An 18,643-nucleotide genomic window follows, 5' to 3' on the forward strand; every position below is an offset into this window, starting at 1 on the left:
ACTCTCAGCCACAGAGGAATTCCTGGCAAACCTGGGATCAGCCACCAGCTCTCAAGCACCATATATCCTGGAGGTGGGTGCCACAGCCCCCACAGCAGAGGAGTGTCCAGGTAAGCCTCCAGTGTACATCACTGTAATGCTGTATTAGTTACTGTAGCAGCCTCTGCATACCAGTACATGGATGTCAGGTCAATCTGCATTGATGGGGTTGTTTGTAATGGAGGCCTGTGCACACATACTCAGAAGGTCAGCAATGTAGGCAGTATCACAGTACCTACTATACATGTAGCTATACACACATATTATCCTGTAACAATGCCACATTTGTTATTGCTGACAATACCTCTTCCTCACCTTTCCATAGGTCCATCAGGTGTGGTTGGAGTCCAATGTCTGTACCCGGTGAGTGTGACTATGATTTTGTATAGCTCATATATACCCAAACAATGTTAAGGGCTGCCATTTTGCTGTATATACAACTGATATGCTTAGCCAGAGTAAACTACTTGTATGTTCAGTCTCTGATGGGTTAACTGTAGTGCATTGTATTGGTAATCACAGTAGTGTATGTATTGGATCTGTAACATATTTGCACTTACTTTTGTGAAGGTTCATGTAGTCTGCTATGCAGGGGAAATAGCATGCTGAAGACAGCTGCACTGTGTTTTAGGTGTAGGTCTAGCACATACACTGAGATATCGCTAATCTCACAGGTGTATAGTAGTGGCAAAATTAACCAGACATAGCTGCAGTGCACATGGTTTACTTGGCCAGTCTTGTGTGTGTATGCTGTAGTCTGCATGTGTGTTGTGCATGGGATCAAAAATATGATGTTGTATGTTTACTGCAGTTGCGGCACCTCACCTGTATGTGTGTGTGTGTTCATCACCATACATAATAGTGCAGGTAGTAATGTACTTATTTTATCTTCTGCCTCACAGGTGACCATGGGGGTTGAGGTTTGTCCCCCTCACAACCTGATGTCAGTGTCTCATCCAACTCTGATGATGACGGTGGCCATAGTTAGGCACAGGTGGGGTTGGGGGCTGAATTTGTCCCATTGTGTTGACATCCGACTTCCTCCCCCCTTTGCCCCATATACAGTCAGTATGCCCACAAATACCCAGTCCCCTGTGACCACAGATATCGGACAGTTAGAGTGTGGTGGCATCGAACAGGAGAGTGTGGCGACAAAGGAGGACTGCTGCCCATCCACCATCTGTCACAGGTGTCACATCATGAGTCACCCGATGCATGTTTCAGTCCATCATGGAGGCACAGGCACATTCTGAATGCAACACCAAATGGATGCCCAGGATCATGAATGCATCACTGTCTGACATCCCTCACTCCCTCCATCACATTGGTTATGCCATGCATCATTAGACAGTGGACAGACAGTGGGGTGAGACATTGTCAGTCCTTAACCACACATTATCTATGCTAGAACATGTGGTAGAAGCAGGGCATCGAATACATGGCCATAGGTCAGCAACATCTGCTGAGAATCCACATGGCCATGCACACTCACGCTGCTGTAGTGGCAGTACCTCCAGCAATACAGAAAGGAGGGTGTTGTCCACACCACGATGTGGCAGGCCATGGGCATGTGGTCCTGGGTGGTCCTGTGAGGGACACGGACCTAGCAGAAACCAATCACCATCAGTCACTAGTACCGCATCTGACGCTGGGCATGGTGGTGCCAGTGCCACTCAGTTCCCATGTTCATGGACAGAGATGGTAAACTGTCCATTCAGTCCATGGCTGTCCAACATACACATGTGTAGGGCTAGCACATGGCTTGACTATGTGCATGCACACACTCATACACCACTGTCACCTGCAGGTCACCAACAGACACACATGGCACTTCTGTATTGCCGAGCTGAACAGCATCCCTTCCTGACTCACACACATGATGTCAACCATTTGGCACAGCCTAGGCCTTTGACACCCCCAAGACACAACCTGTTCATGTGATGATACCTGTGCCACATCCTGCCATCCATACCATCAATGCAGGTTCATGCAAATATGTGTCTGATGCACAGGGTGTCTGTAGTACAGTACATGGCATGTTGTAGTGCGGTTGTCTTATGCCATGACAGGTGCTGTATGCCGGGGTGCATCATGAGTACATGTCAAAGTGTTTGTACCATTGTTGCATGATGTTAGATTGGTGGTGTTGTTGCAGACTGACAGGTGTCTCTCAGAACAATGTATGCTTCTGTCACAGAGGTCTGAGTGGCAATGCTGTGGAAACTTGCTGGCAGTACAGCAGCTCAGGATGGCATTGTTACAAAGTGGAAATATGACATCAGCAAGGAACAGATGTATAGGTGCATGGTTACCTAGGTGCACATGTGTAGAACAGTGTGTCAGGGGCAATGGGGGCAGACAGCATAATCCTGCATGCATACTCTGTGACAATGCATCCTACCTTTGCTATGTGTCACCTGGGTGTGCCATACCTACAAATGTAGGTGGTGGCATATAGCATTTATGCTTGTTTAGATGTGGGCTATTTAGGACTAGCAGCTACTCACAGGGCCTTAAAATGTATAACAAATGCATACACATAGGCAAGACAGATACAATGCTGCACATGGGTATAGTTACATCTCACACAGAGTTGTCCTTTATGAAATTAGAACCCCTACCTATCTAGTAGTATATACTACAGTACTACATACTTATTGCATGTTCTACAAGTGTTTGCCAGTGCTGTTAAGATGGATGACAGCAGCCCCTATAATGTAGGACAATGAGGGGGTTGACAGGGCATGAAAATGTATAATCATTGCACACAGATAGGAGAGACAGACACACTGCTTCAAGGGGTAGACTTACACACACACACACACACACACACACACACACACACACACACACACACACACACACACACACACTTGCCCTTTTTGAGATTAGAATGCCTACCTATCTAGCAATTTATACTATTGTACTGTGTATTTATCACACATGCCATGGGTCTTATGCATTCTGACACTGTCTGCCACTGCTAAGGTGGATGACCTCAACAGCTGTTGACAGGGAGGCCACTGTTGTGGAAGACGCTAGTCAGAGGACCATAAAATGCTTGACAATGGCACAGACATAGGCCTGATAGGGATGTCTGTATTGGTGTATGGGAAATATGTACATACACACACACACACACACACACACACACACACACACACACACACACACACACACACACACACACACACAGGGGTGATGTGAGATTAGAACCCCTGCTTACCTACTAGTATACACTATAGCTCACAATACTACCGGCATGCACCACCTGTTACAATTGGTGTACAAGTGGCTGCAGCACTACATCACTGTACACCTTTATGTGGCTTTGACTCTCTCTCTCTCTCTCTCTCTCTATATATATATATATATATGCACACACACATACATATACATATATAGAAACATATACATATATATAATATATATATATATATATGTGTGTGTGTGTGTGTGTGTGTGTGTGTGTGTGTGTGTGTGTGTGTGTGTGTGTGTGTGATATATTCACATCTGAATTATTTAGGCATATGAGCCATCAGACAGTGACTTTCAGGACTTACAAGGTGACTCCAGGGCAGACCTACCTGTACTCCAGTCCAGGATTTTGTGTGCTACAGCCAGTTAACTGCTGCACCAGATTCAACAGTCCAGCACATTCCTGATATTATTTCCAAGGGATTCCCTGGCTGTGTGCTGCACACAATAACAGAGTCATAGTTAGGGTGTGTACAGGTTGTAATTGACTGTACAGGGTTTTGCATCATATGTCTGGTATGTTTTACATAGCATTGTTATTTTCTGGTACACCAGTGGCAAATTATTAAAGCTTGATGTTAGGAACTGATGACAGTTGATTTACTGACTCCATCCACAGCACATAACCCATGCTACTGTTATTCTCTGCATTGCCTACATTTGTGTGGCCACTAGTTGATCCTTCTCCTTATATGTGGGCCTTTGTCCCACTCCTGTTCATGGCTTTGTCCATATTTTCTGATCTATGTAGTTGTAGGTATGATGTGACTGGGGTACATGCTGTAACACCTCACACAGGTTTAAAGACTTCTCACCTCTGACTGTATATGTTTCATAGGATGTCCATCATTCTGCCCTATATGTCTGCTCTGCTCCTCAGGCAGTTGTGCTGTTTTGGTAATATACAACTACATGGTACCCACTGACTTGTTGTAGGTACTGACAAAGTTACATGATGGCCTGTACATCCTGCTGCCACTATGATTTGTTACAACCTGCTATACTAGCCACCTTCTAGGTTACTCAGTGCATGTGTAATGTCCATAGCTGTGATCCCTTGTCACGCTATTCTCTCTGGCACTGTTCATCTTTCATGCAGTAACAAATAGTGACACATTTTATAAGTCTGTGGGACTCCTACCATAGGACTACCTCACATGCAAAATTGTAGGTGCAGCCAGCTTCGAACCATGAACACCATCTACCTTGTTCATGTACATAGCCCACTAAGCCACAACAGCCACCAAAAAGTGAAGTTTAATTCCTGAAACTATCAACAGCAGACAGACATAACTTTGACCCCTGCATATTGAGGAAATAGGACATGTCACCTGGTTATTTGGGAAAGCCCTGGGACTGTGTGGTCTGCTGCTATAACCTTGCTAACATACTGTTACTCAGTTGTATGGGAACATGGCTGTGTTTGGGGTAGGGGATTCTAGAATTGACAGTCATGTGTCTGTCCTATAGCCTCACTGTTTGGCATTTCCCTTGCATAGTGCAGTGGGTTTTGCTGTTTTGTGGCTTACTGCATATTATGGGGCAGCCAGTATTGGACAGAGAGTACATGTTGTCCCACATAGCTGTTACTTCTTTGCAGGTAGCTCAGTAACTCACTCTATTCCCTTGCGCACATGCAGCAGGTCCACACATATGCTACCATAGTCTAGTACCCCATACATTTGTTGTAAAGAAGAGTGACTTACCTTGTGCTTACAGCAGTTGAGATAGTGCTTCAAGGCTGACTCTGTCAGATGCATACAGTATGCAGCCAATACATGGTAAGGTACAGGCTGTGTGGTATGGGTGGCATCAGAAGGAGGTGTCAGTCCCTAAGACCCTAGGTTGTTAGTGCATGTGCTATGTGTTGCCTCTTTGCCATGGCCAGGGCATACTAGGCATGCCTATGTCTGCCTAGAGGGACATGCTTCGGGGGTTCCTCCTCCGAATCCCCCATTGGCTGTGGGGATCTTGGCACTGATGGGGGGGCTATGTGTCCCTTTCCTGTAGTGTTACTGCCACAGCTGTTCCTGCAGGATCATATTGTGTATCAAAGCATGTACTGTGAACATCTGTGCACATGTGGCTGTACTTCAGGGCTCCACCAGATATATCGTAGCAGTGGAACCATGACTTGAGCAGCCCAAGCACATGCTCTATAATTTTCATAATTTGTGTGTGTGCCTCATTATGGCATTCTTCGGTAGGTGTGTGTGCATTTCTGATGGGTGTCATGATCCACGGTTCCAGTGCATAGCCAGCATCCCCCAGTAGATGGCTGTATGGAGTTCCCCCCTGGCAAATGTCTGGTACAGCTGTGCTGCATGCCACATATGGGAGTCATGATAACTGCCAGGGCTGCCATCACACACACTCATGATAATGGCCTGGGCACTGCGCATGACCTGGCAGTTGGAGTGATATCCCTTGTGGTTGACATAGACTTTACCCTCCTCACTAGACTACTTTGATGTGCACATGAGTGCTGCCTATGGCACCCAGTACCTCAGGGTAGTGTGCTACATGATGGAAGAGACACATACTGCTGGCCCTCTCCTCAGAGGTGTGGGGAAAATAAATGTGCTCATTGGCATGTGTTTGCATGGCAGCCAGAAAATGGTGGAGTACCCTGGATGCTGATGCATGTGAGAACCTTGTCGTGTCCACAGTCATGTGGTGAAAAGTACCTGTATCTAATATTCTAAGGGCTTACACATACCTTTGTTTCCACTGGGATGGGTTCCCCTCTGTTGGCTCTGGGTCTGAGTTGAGGGCAGCAGAACTCAGTGAGTTTTTGTAGCATGTCCCTGTCCACTCTGTAGTGCTCTACAATCTCCAGCTTATGTAGCCCCTGGAAGGTTACCCTAGGCCTGAACACTCTTCTTCTTCTCAGTCTAAGCCTATTGTCAACAACAGCATCAGCACTGCTCTCAGCCTCTAGCACATACAAATGTAGCAGAGCATCAGCAGTCCCTAGCATTCTGTCAGTTAAAATTCCCGTGTGTGTACTCCAAAATCAGATTGCAGGGTGTATGCATATTTTATAGTGGTGTGCTGCAGATGCAGCCTGTGTGATTGGCTAACTATGATGCATTCCATCAATCATTGAGGGTTTTGAATGGTCCAGTGTCTGTGGAACAGGATTTAACAGTAATTTATACATGATTGGCTTTCCCAGGTTATTACATTTTTTTAAATACCTTCCCTGCTAAGCACTGCAGCTTGGTGCACAAACCCACACCACTAGAATAAACACTGCTTAGCAGCACTAGACACCCCCCCTGCTTAGCTGAGCTGAGTGGTGCGCAAATGGGTGCTGCTGAGCTCCAATCTGCTTAAACATAATGTGACAGACCCCCTTTTGATATTAGCTACCTCTTCTGTGGACACCAACGTGGTTCAGGGGCTACACCAATTTTATTTGCAGACACAGTAGCCCATTTTTGCTATTCAGTAACCTTAGCTCATTTGCATACTGATCTGTGCACACAACTTGTATACTTCACTATTACAGGGCCTGCCTCCTTAGCAACCACTAAAATCTACCATTGTACATAGTGCTTGCAGGGCCCTATAATGCATTATTCTCACATATGTCTTGTTTTTGGATTTTCCAGTTTTTAATATATGTATTTTTTTTTTTGCATAACGGCATGTTTGTGTGCCACTGCGTGGTGTACAAATGTGATATGGCTATTAAAAAAAGTTATTTTTTATTATTTTGCATTCTTTTTTTTTTTTTTTTGCACATACAGGGCATGATTTGCACATATCTGCCCCTAATATGCAGTCCCTGACCTTCTAAATGGGCTTTTACAGCCCCTGTTCAATTTTTGATTTCTTGTACACGGTAATTTCCGTTTACACTTCGGACACCAACACGGGGTCTGCATGACTTCGTATTTGCTTGATGGATCACTCCAGCACCCTAATTTGACCTCATTTGCATTAAATTCACCCCCTTATGAGGTGGTTTGCATTCCATGGACACCTCCATATCTGCATGCTCGTGCATGCTCCTCAGTTCTGTTTATTGGATCTCACGGCTGCTGGTTTCTATGTTAGATCTGTGCCATTCTGTCTACATGGAAAATCACTCTGTGTAGGCTTTATTGGGTTTTGTGATGCATCATAGAGGATTTCTGTCATGGGTATGCCAACATCATGAGCAGAAATAATGGCAGAAAGCAGCCAGCAGTATGACATTTTGATGTTTTGGTAGTAGGGATGCCAGTGTGTTGCACTACTCTTGGGTAATAAAAACAGTATTTGTGATGATCAGGAAGTAAGAAGTACAGCTGCATGACAAGGATTATTCTAAGATTGCAGCACTGTATAAATGGAAATGATTACTGTGGCTGTTCAAGAATTATAGGCAGGGTGAGTTATTCTGGCTCCATGATTACTTTAATGACTCCAAATCATTTCAACTTTCTGTATGTAGCATGTTTATGTGGTATTTAGTCCCTTGATTCGCAAGTTGTATCTAAAGTTAGCTGATCCAAATCACTGGGTGATGACCTCACAGGTGGCAACAGGTCACATAATCCTCTCAACCAATGGCAAGATGTTGAGTCTTGGCTGTGGTCTGACTAGAAACCCCAGCATCAGGGTCAATGGCAGGCATAGCTGCTCCTGTTCCAAAAGAAACTAATTAGTTTTTGACATCTTCAGGTAGCTCTCCCCATTTGTGTGGATTTTCCTGATGTGGGAAATAGGGATTAATGTTGCTCAACCAACACCTTGAATGGCTGTGGTGGCTGCTGTTGTCAGGATGACCAGGAAAAGACCCTTTTGCCTGGGTTGAGGCTAATGCTGCTGGTTAAATGATCAAATAAATATCAAATCACAAAGCTTGATGTCATTTCTGGACAAGAGGTCAGGCTGCTGTTGAGTTGATACTACTTTAGGAATGGATCAGCTGCAGAACAGAAACAAGTCTTTACAATATACAAAAATTGTTTTATCAATATTTTACTATCCCTTGGGAGAAATGAGAGCAATGATATTGAACAGTCATATTCAAGTTTTTTTTTTAACGACCTGTTAAATGACTAGTGAAACAGGTGCTTCTGTCTAACAAGATGCAGCATGGAACACCAAACTTTAGAATGAGTAACATTTTGACAGTGGTAGCATTTTTCTTGCCTGGATATACTTTAACCTACTCTGAAAACATATCTACAATTACTAATGAATAACAGGAAACAAAAATGTTTCCATGATGTATGTAAAGTTTGTGAAACATTACATTAAATGCATACTTGTCACTTATTAATCATATGCTTGATAACTCCAGAAATGTAAGAGACATATCAGTTAGTGTGACAACTTAACACATGAGTATTTTTTTCCTTCTGAGGGAGAGAAAATGATACACTTAAATCAGTTGTGGTCAAAATGAATGGAAGTGGTGCTGCTCGCCCTTCACCTGGATTGCACCATAATACATCTGATGAATGGCAGCAGCAGTCATATAGCCACCTTACCTTTTTTGGAGTCTCCACCATGTTCTTGAAAAGACAGCACATCTTGTAATGATACATGAACATTTTCATTTTGAAGTTGGTGCAAAATGAAACCCAAGAGTTGTAACATGCAACCTGTTTAGTCACAATATCTGCAAGGGAATTCTCTTTTAAAATGTAACAGTCTTGTGGGCGATGCGTTTAATTAGTTCACAAAAAATGTTATTGCAAACACAAACCAAGTAAGAAAACAAAAACAGAGTACCCTAAGTTTTGCTATGTTCTCTTCACGAATTTATTCCAATAAGAAATAAAAACATACCATAAAACAAAGTATCATTGATCAGTAATGTTGTTTTTAAGTCCAAGAGAGTTCTTGTAAACACAAAACCACCGGTAATCCAAAATACTCAGTATTACTGTTTTTTTTAAAAGAACGAGAGCAATCATTTTAATAGCAGGTGTTAGTAAGCTGTAGTGCTGCTTACATTCGAAGTCCAGAGCAATTATTGTAAAAACAAAGCGTCAGTAACCAAAAAAAGTTTAAATCTTAGCTCTTTTATCTCTCTTCTTCAGAGACTTTTTCAAAGGTAGTTTAATCGAGTTTGCTTCCCTGTTTTTATCTCAAGTCCTAAACAGTCACGTAATACAAAAGGCAGTCCCATTTAAAGAGATAAAACACATTCTACATATCCCTTTCTTTCCACCCTAACCAATTCTTGTAAGAGACCTTCTGCTTTCCTAACTTTCCTAGCTAGTTGTTCCAGTGACCAGATTTGCTGATCCCTGGGCTTTGTATTTGGTTCCTGTGTTCCTCCATTTTCTTGTGTGGCCAGAGGGAAGTTTCTTTACTCACCAGTGAGAGTGGGGAGTACTGAGCTGCCTGTTTGTCCTCAGAGGAGTGGTTAGAGACAGCAACTAGTAATTCATTGGCCATTTTGGGTCATTTCCTGTTTTTCCAGCCCCTGCTATAAAGCTTTTAGCGGAGTTGCCACAGGAGCATACAAGAGCAGCGGCGGTTAATCAAGGTTAAACTATTCGGGCTACCTAAAGTCCACTCTTCAAATTTTCGCTTAAAACAACCTTCCTTGAACTGTACTACTGATCTAACCAGCGTATCCTATAACTAAAAAGTTCATCTCTACTTGATTCCCAATTAGACTATTCTCTATCTGTAAAGCCTAGCACTTGCTCCTACAGTACTTTTCACCTTGATATAGCACTTTTATTATAGATAGTACCCCACCAGCCTAAAACCCCTTTCTCGATCACCCACATCCCCCGGAGTCTTTTTTTAAGTTTTTTTGTCTATTCCTTCTAGCATGTCGAGGGATCAGTTGCTAGTGTCCTCTCCTGCTCAGCTGGTGAACCTGGGAATATTGAGGCAATGTTACAATTGCCTCATGTACACAAACAACCCTCTCCTTCTCCCACAAAACACAAATACATGCGAGAGATGCAACTATACAGCCAAACTGGAGGCTGAGCTCTCTCAACATAGGACTGGCAAGACCAGACAGGAGGAGAAGGTAACCACACACACCACATACCCAGTCTCACATAGTACTATCACAAATTCAAATCATACACATAAACACACAAAGACATATACTCGGAGGCTCTGATCAAAAATCTACCAAAACAGCAGAGGCCACCAAAGCAGACACCCAAACAACTACCACCTCAGGACACAACACATGCAACACATAGACCACACAGTCAGTGTGCCAAACAGTCACAGCCCTTAAGGCCAAACACAATGCCAGACACACTCATCATTGGTGACTCCATAGTCAGACACACTGACGTCCCGCTCACCAGATTGAGTAAGGAGAAGGTCACAGTAAGCTGCGTGTCGGGCGCTAGAATCCGCCACATAACGCAAGCACTCAGGTCTCTCAACAGTAGGTACAAGTACGACTCAGTCATTGTCCACGCTGGTGTAAACGACCTGAGACGTACCTCCTTGGACTACATGAAAAGAGACATTGAGGAGCTCTCTGATTATGTAGCCCAGGCAAGTATGACCCTGACCTTGAGCAGTATCCTACCTTCAACAAGAATGATGCCACAATAATGAGATAAGATGATCAGCTTTAATAATTGGCTTAAACTCTGGTGTCATTCAAAGGGGATCCAATGTCTGTCAGCCTGGGATGACATGCTGGACAAGCCACGCTGCTTCACAAGGGACGGCTTGCACCTGTCACCCCTGGGCTTCCGGATATTGGCAAAGGCTCTTGCCACCCCCATAGTGCCTTTTTTAGGCAAGGCTCAAATTCTAAACCTACCACCCTAGAACACAAAAAAGGAAAAAAACTTAGGGTAATGCTGCTCAATGCCAGAAGTCTCAACCTCAAGATGCACGCACTCGAGGCCCTTCTCAGTATGGAGAACATTGATGTCTGTGCTGTGACTGAAACCTGGTTCAAGGCTCCTGAGAGCACCCCAGCACTATCAGGTTTTACCTAATATCATGCGTTCCGGCCCCAAAATCCGGACAACACCAAGAAAGGAGGGGGGGTGTCCATATTCATCAAGGACACCCACACCTCAAGGTTGGTGGTAACGCACGATGCATCGGAGACCATCCAGGTGCAATTAACCATAGGCAAGACTGCTCTGCAATTTGTAGCATGTTACAGGCCCCCCTCTCAAACTCAGGAACCTCACATAGCTTTCCTGAAAACACTGGAAGGGATAAATGTATCTCCAAACACCATCATACTAGGTGACTTCAACTACCCTAATATAGACTGGGATCACTACTCAAGCCCAAACACTCTAGCCCAAAGGTTCCTGGAGTTCATAAACTCAAATGCCATGGAACAACTAGTCACCATCCCCACAAGAGGTGAAAACATACTTGATCTCATCATCATGAACATTGGATCACAATGTTCAACACCGGAAGTATACCCCTCACTGGTGAGATCAAATCATAAACTAATCTCACTGGAGGTCCTCATCCCGCCCCCACCTGAGATAAAAAAGACCACAGTGAAGAACTTCTCAAAAGCCGACTTCACACTTCTAAAGACTAGTGTGGTCTCCTTTAAGGCCCCCGAGCCGGCGGTAAACATTACTCAAGCCGCTGAATCACTTACAAATGCCTTCTACAGGCACCTACAGGACTGCATGGATCAGGCAATCCCAAACAAAACAAAGACTCTTTGTACCAAAGGCAAGCGTCCAGTCTGGTGGACCCCAGCCATAAACAAGCTCTACAACAAAAGGTGGAAGCTACTACAAGAAAGAGCAAAATCCTTAAAAGGTAAGACACCTTTGATCATTATAAGTAAAAAACTAAGAGCTCTCATAAAATCATCCAAGGCAAATTTTGAGAGAAAAATCGCTAAGGACTCAAAAGACAATCATAAGGCCTTCTTTAGCTATGTTAGAAACTTGGGAGGAAACTCCCAGATATGCTCAGAATTAGTTCAAAATGATGTGAAAATTACTGAACCTACAGACATTGCCAACATACTGGCTGACAGGTTCAGTGCAAACTTCTCCCCCCCCTCCCCCCCAAAAGGAGAGATATCTATACTAGAGGATTGTAGCCCCCCAAACATCTCTAACGCCCAGGTGAGAACTGCTCTCTCCAAGGCAAAAAACAAGGCATCCATGGGACCAGATGGTGTCGCCGGCTGTGTGCTCCACGAACTCAATGAGGAATTAAACCTGCAGTTAGGACAGCTGTTTAATCTTAGCCTCACCTCAGGATACATACCCAAGGAGTGGCGCACGGCAACTGTGGTCCCACTTCACAAAGGCGGTGCCTCCACCGACCCTGGAAATTACCGTCCCATCAGCTTGACAAGCCTGATCTGCAAAGCCATGGAGAGGATCATAATGGAACTCATAAATAAAGACATAGGGAACTTGCAGACTTTGGATCCAACCCAGTTTGGCTTTGTCAAAGGCAGATCATGCCTTTTAAACTTGGTTGACTTTTTTGAAACAGTCACCAAAGCCATTAATGAGGGAAAGACAGTCCATACAGCCTACCTCGACCTGGCAAAGGCTTTCGACACAATACCCCACTCAGGTATCATTGAAAAACTCATCAGCTTAAATGTAAACCCATACATCACAAGATGGGTTGCAAACTGGCTAAGTGACAGAACCCACAGGGTCAGAGTTGCTGGCGCCATGTCAGACTCAAAGCCTGTCACAAGTGGTGTCCCACAGGGCTCAGTCCTGGGCCCACTCTTGTTCGGCATCTACTTTTCTGAAGTACAAGCAAACACAGGAGGGTTATGGCTGACAAAGTTTGCAGATGACTGCAAACTGGGCCATAGTCGAAAACACATCTGACACAGATATCCTTCAGAAGGGTCTCACAGAAACGGATAACTGGTGCCAGAGCCATGGCCTAAAGTTAAACGCCAAGAAATGCATAGTCATACCCTTCGGGAAAAACAAGGTTACCCCTAGCTACCATATAGGTGGCAATCCACTGAGCACAGAAGAAGTTATCAGGGATCTGGGGACCCAGGTTGACAGTAACCTTTCATTTGACACTCACGTTGCTAAAGTAGTTAGGAAGACCTTCTACATTGCCCACCTGATCATGAAGGGATTCACATCTAGATCAAGGGAGGTCATCGTCCCCCTGTACTCATCACTCATCAGACCAATGATTGAGTACAATGCCCCATTCGGAATGTATCTGACCCGACACCTGCAGCAGCTGGAAAGGCCCCAAAAGTTCCTCACCAAAAGGATAAAGGGTCTCAAAAACATGTCTTATGTTGCCTGACTGAAAGAACTCCAGCTCTATTCAGTCGCTTACCGCTTGCTCAGAGGTGACCTGTGCCTGACATACAAGGCCATGTCAAACCCAGAATTGATGAACATGCTTCACCTCAAAAAATCTAGATCCCTCAGAATTACAAGGGCGGGAGACTTAAACCTTGACACGGTTATTAATAGGACATGCTGGAGGGACAGATTCACCACCCAGAGACTCCCTATGCTGTGGAACAAAATCCCGGTACATGTGAGGCAGAGCACCTCGCTGGCCTTGTTCAAGAGAAATCCTGACCAATGGATGGGAGATCGCAGATAGACCCCAGGGATTACCTTAGTGTCACTACTTGACAGAGGCACAGCAAAATAATGGGCATAGTATCCTTCAAACTAAAGGGGTGGCGAAAGCCACAAAACTCTGGGCTAGGCTTATAAATGCCCTTGGGCAGATAGCCTAGTATGAACCTATGAACCTATGAACCTATGAAACTACCTTAATATCAATCCATATACAAACCAGATAGTCTAAAAATATATATATATTGAAGTTTGTGACAAATATACTCTCTATGAGGTGTTAATTATGTTATGTAAAAGTATTTAAGGTTGTAATTTTCCTTAAAGTTTCCATTCTCATAAATGTTCAAATCTGTGTTCTTTTTTATTTATTTATTTATTTATTTATTTATTTATTTATTTATTTTTATTTTTTATTGTCATTTTTTTGTGTGTGCTTTTTTATATATTCTAATACTCCTTTCTCCTTTCCAAGGCTTTTAATCTTAACACACACATTATTGAACACAGGTCATTTAAACCAGGCCAGCTCCCAGCATTCAAGGACAGATGATGTTGGAGTTCTGCTTTTTCCAATCTAATACTCCAAGGTCCACCTCTTTTTTGTTGGTTAACCTGCTCTAAAACCACAAATTTAAATTTGTGGTCCAGATGCTCTTGAATATGTTTATACAATGCATTAGTTGTCCTTTCTTTTCTAATGTCATATGCGTGGTCATATATTTTCTCTTTTAGGGTATGCTCAGTTTTCCCAACATAAAAGGTGGGGCAGTCCTGACATACAGCTACCTATACCACTCCCTTTGTAGAACAATCAAACCTACCCCTCATCTTTATATGTCTCCTCTTATCTTAATCTGTTGGGTTTCCTGAACATATTTACAGTAAGCATACTGCGCACATTTTCTCATCATGTTAATAGTTTGTTTTATTTCTCTAGGCCCCTCCAATAGTTGTTTCATGGTTACCCCCTTACGGTACACTATGGTCAGTTTTACACTAAAATATTCTTACAGGTTTCTTCTTCCATAATAATAGACCAGTTCTTTTGTAATATTCTTCCTATATAATATCTCTCTATAGTGAAAGTTCTTACAAATGCATGTTTAAATCTGTTTTCTTTGTTACTGTTACTTGTCTTTTCAATAACTGATCCATCCTCCTCTTGTATTGGTGTTAAATGCAATATAGGTTTAAAATGCCCCCCTATTTCGTTTGTCCACTACTTCTTTATATAAGTTATCTGCCAAATTGTGTGGGTAACCTCTTTTTTTCAAACATCCCTCTTAATATTTCACCTTTTTCTAAAAAAATGTTTTTCCTTTAAGACCATCCTAGCTGCTCTTACAAATTGGCCTTTAACCACTGCTTACTTATGGGTTATGGGATGGTGACTAGTGTGGAGTAAGAGAGAGTTTGAATATGTGGGCTTCCTGTAATTACGTGCCACATATGTCTTATTATTTATATCGTCCTCCAACAGAACATCCAAGTATGGTATGCTCTCTTCTGCCACCTGTGATGTAAATTTAAAAAAATCAGTGGTTCTGTTCAAAAGGACTTCCATGGTGGTGCAGCGGTAGAGTTGTTGCCTCACAGCAAGAGGTTATCCCATTCGATTCTCGGCTGGAGTGCGGGGAGTGCCTTCTGTGTGGAGTCTGCATGTCCTCCCCGCAGTTGGGTGGGCATTTGAAAGACATGCGTAAATGGGTGTGCCTTCATTGAAGGTTGAACATCAAGCTGGCACCTCGGCGTTCGTGAAAATCTACTGCCAATCATTAGCGGACCGGAGTTCAGCTTTGGCGACCCCTAACCGGGAAAAGCCAAAAGACAACAACAGTGGTTCTGTTCAAAAAAATCAATGAAAATGGGAATATTTTCTTTACTATCCTTCCATATAAAGAACAAGTCATTCAGGAATCTTACATAAAGTCTTAGGGAGTCTTTAAAGGGTCCATTCTTTACATATTTTTTTCCCATTTTCCATTACTATATTTGTAAATAATGACCCTATCGGTGAACCCATAGCTACTCCATTTATTTGCACAGAAAAAACACCTTCAAAATAAATATAGTTATTTTTAGTACAATATTAATCAGTAGTTCATAAACATTGATGTTTCTCTGCTCTATACCTTTTCATGCGAGAAACTCACAAAACCAGGTTACCCCCAGTTCATGGGGTATCACAGTATAGAGGTCTTTCACATCCACTGTTATTAATATGTAATTTTCATTAAAATCTATCTCCCCTATCCTTTCTAAAAAGTTCCACGAGTCTTTGCAAATTTGTGTTTCAGGTTTAGAGTACAAAAACATAGCAAAACCCACTGTAATAGATCTTTTACCATCCACTATTGGACACATTGAGTGATTGTCCAAACCTTTATGGATTTTTGGTATACCAAAAAGTGTTGGTACAGTGGGGTATAGGATATTCAAGTAGTCATATTCTTCTAATGTGACTGACCCTTCCATAAATAGATCTTTTAGCTCTAAGTATATCCTACGACTTGCCCCATTTAATAGGATTAAGGACAGTGGTTCATAAAATACCTGTTACAGAATAATTTTCATTCTCACAATGTAATCTGATTTTTCCATTATCACCACCCCTCCCCCCTTGTCCGGTTTCATTATTCTTATATCCAAAGTTCTTAGCTCTTCTAAACAGTCCCTTTCTGTTCTATTTAAGTTGTTTTTATTTTTGTTATTACCCTTGTCTAAGTTGTTACCCAAAGTTTCTCTTATATCCAACTCACATATTTTTTCATAAAGTTGTAAAATGGGGTAAAGGGGTGAGTTAAATGTACTTGCTGTATGTAAAGTTGGAGTCATTGAATTAACATTGTAAAACAGTGCAAAATTCAGTTTTCTCACATATTAAGTCAAGACATTAGATAAGTTAGTTGTCAAAGAGGTGACAAATGTCATCCCTTTAGCTAATATGTTTGCCATCTCACGGTCAAATATAAGTTCAGAAAAATGTTATAATATAAAGTCACCTTGTGTGTTAGTTATTATCCTCATGGTGGAGAGTCAATTGGTAAGTCCAATCTCGTCCTCATTCAGGTCTTCCATCAGGGATTCCACACCTACAGATCCTTCTTCAGCAAGCCCTAGGGGGATGGTAGTCACCCATCCATTGTTCTCTGGTTCCACTGGTTCCTCCTCGATGGCTGGAACTGGTTCTGTTGTTGTTAGCTCCTTGTGTTTGAGCGGTTCCTATTGTTCCTCTCCCTTATTCTCTCGGAACATCTTAGTGGTGGAAAATTTTGGTCATAGTTCTGAAAAGGGGGTAGGTTTTGATTGTAATTCTGGAACCCATTTTCATTCTGGTTGTTCTAGTTTAAAGGGATGTTGTTTGAGTTGTTAACAATCAATGCTCCCACTCCCTACCTGGAAATGGGTTGTTTTTTGTGACCAGTTGTTTATTACCCCATGTTTGTGAAGGTGGTGGATCAGGGTATGCTTTCCCATTGCCATAAGCAATTTTGTCTCTTTCTATTTCTGCCATTTGTTTGTTCTTTAGCTGTATCATCTGCCCATCAATACTCAAAAAAATCATTGTGTGTACAAATTTGTATCTCCCATAGTTACTGTGGGTAGTTATCTCATGATCCAGATCACTGGCCTGTGCAATACGCTGCTCTATTAGCCTGGTATTGTGTTTAATTAAAATTTCCATATATTCACATCCTTGTCTGTTAAAAAGACATATCAGCACTTTGTGCAATGTTAATGTCTTCCTCCAGTCCCATGGGGTATTTACAAGATCTTAACCTCTTTGGGACTAAGTTCATATGCACACATTCCACAAAATATTCATTCTCCAGTTGCATCTTTTTTATTTTCAAAAGTTTATAATCAGGTTCATCTAATTTACTCTTTAAATCCAAGTTCTTGTTTATATGTGGATTATAAAACACATGCTTATTTTCTAACCATTCATTTAATTTAGGAACATTCCCAGTTTCAAATCCATTGTTCACTGTGCCATTTAACATAATGGAGCTGTCCCTTGATGTCCGTGCTTCACCTTGATAGTTCCTGATATCACCGTCTTCTATGTTTTTTGTAGTCACCCCCTGCTGAATTTGGTGGACACCATTCAGGTTATTTAACTGGCTTACAACCGTTTCTTTTCTCTTTGCCAGTTGTTCTACCATGTTAGTCAGGTTACTGACTGCTTCTTGTGTTTCCTTAACAAAATCATTATTAATCCAAGTAAGAATCTGTGAACATTGGTTGTGAATCCAGCTGCTCAATGGCACTCATAACGTACAGTTCCAAACCACCACATAGTTTACATAAAAACATTACTGCAAACACAAACCAAGTAAAAAAACAAAAACAGAGTGCCCTAAGTTTTGCTATGTTCTCTTCAATTTATTCCAATAAGAAATAAAAAAGTACTATAAAACAAAACTCCATTGTTCAGTAACATTGTTTTTAAGTCCAAGAGAGTTCTTTTAAACACAAAACCACCAGAAATCCAGAAGAGTCAGTATTATTGTTTTTTCTTTAAAAACAACCAGAGCAATTCTTTTAAAAGCAGGCATTAGTAAGATGTGGTGCTGTTAAAGTTCAAAGTCCAGAGCAATTCTTGTAAAAACAAAGCATCAGTAACCAAAAAAAGTTTAAATCCTAGCACTTTCATCTCTCTGCTTCAAAGACTTTTTTAGAGAGTTTAATACAGTTTGCTCGTGCTTTGGGTATCATGTGGCTGCCATTTTGAATGTTTTCACCATACATTCTTCTCTGTGGCTTTTTTGCCTATTAACGGCCGTTTATTTTGCAACTACCTTTGGTTTTGTCCACATTTA

The sequence above is a fragment of the Protopterus annectens genome, chromosome 8.part0 (genome assembly GCF_019279795.1).
Source record: "Protopterus annectens isolate FY-2018-M chromosome 8.part0, PAN1.0, whole genome shotgun sequence".
NCBI classification, from domain to species: domain Eukaryota; kingdom Metazoa; phylum Chordata; order Ceratodontiformes; family Protopteridae; genus Protopterus; species Protopterus annectens.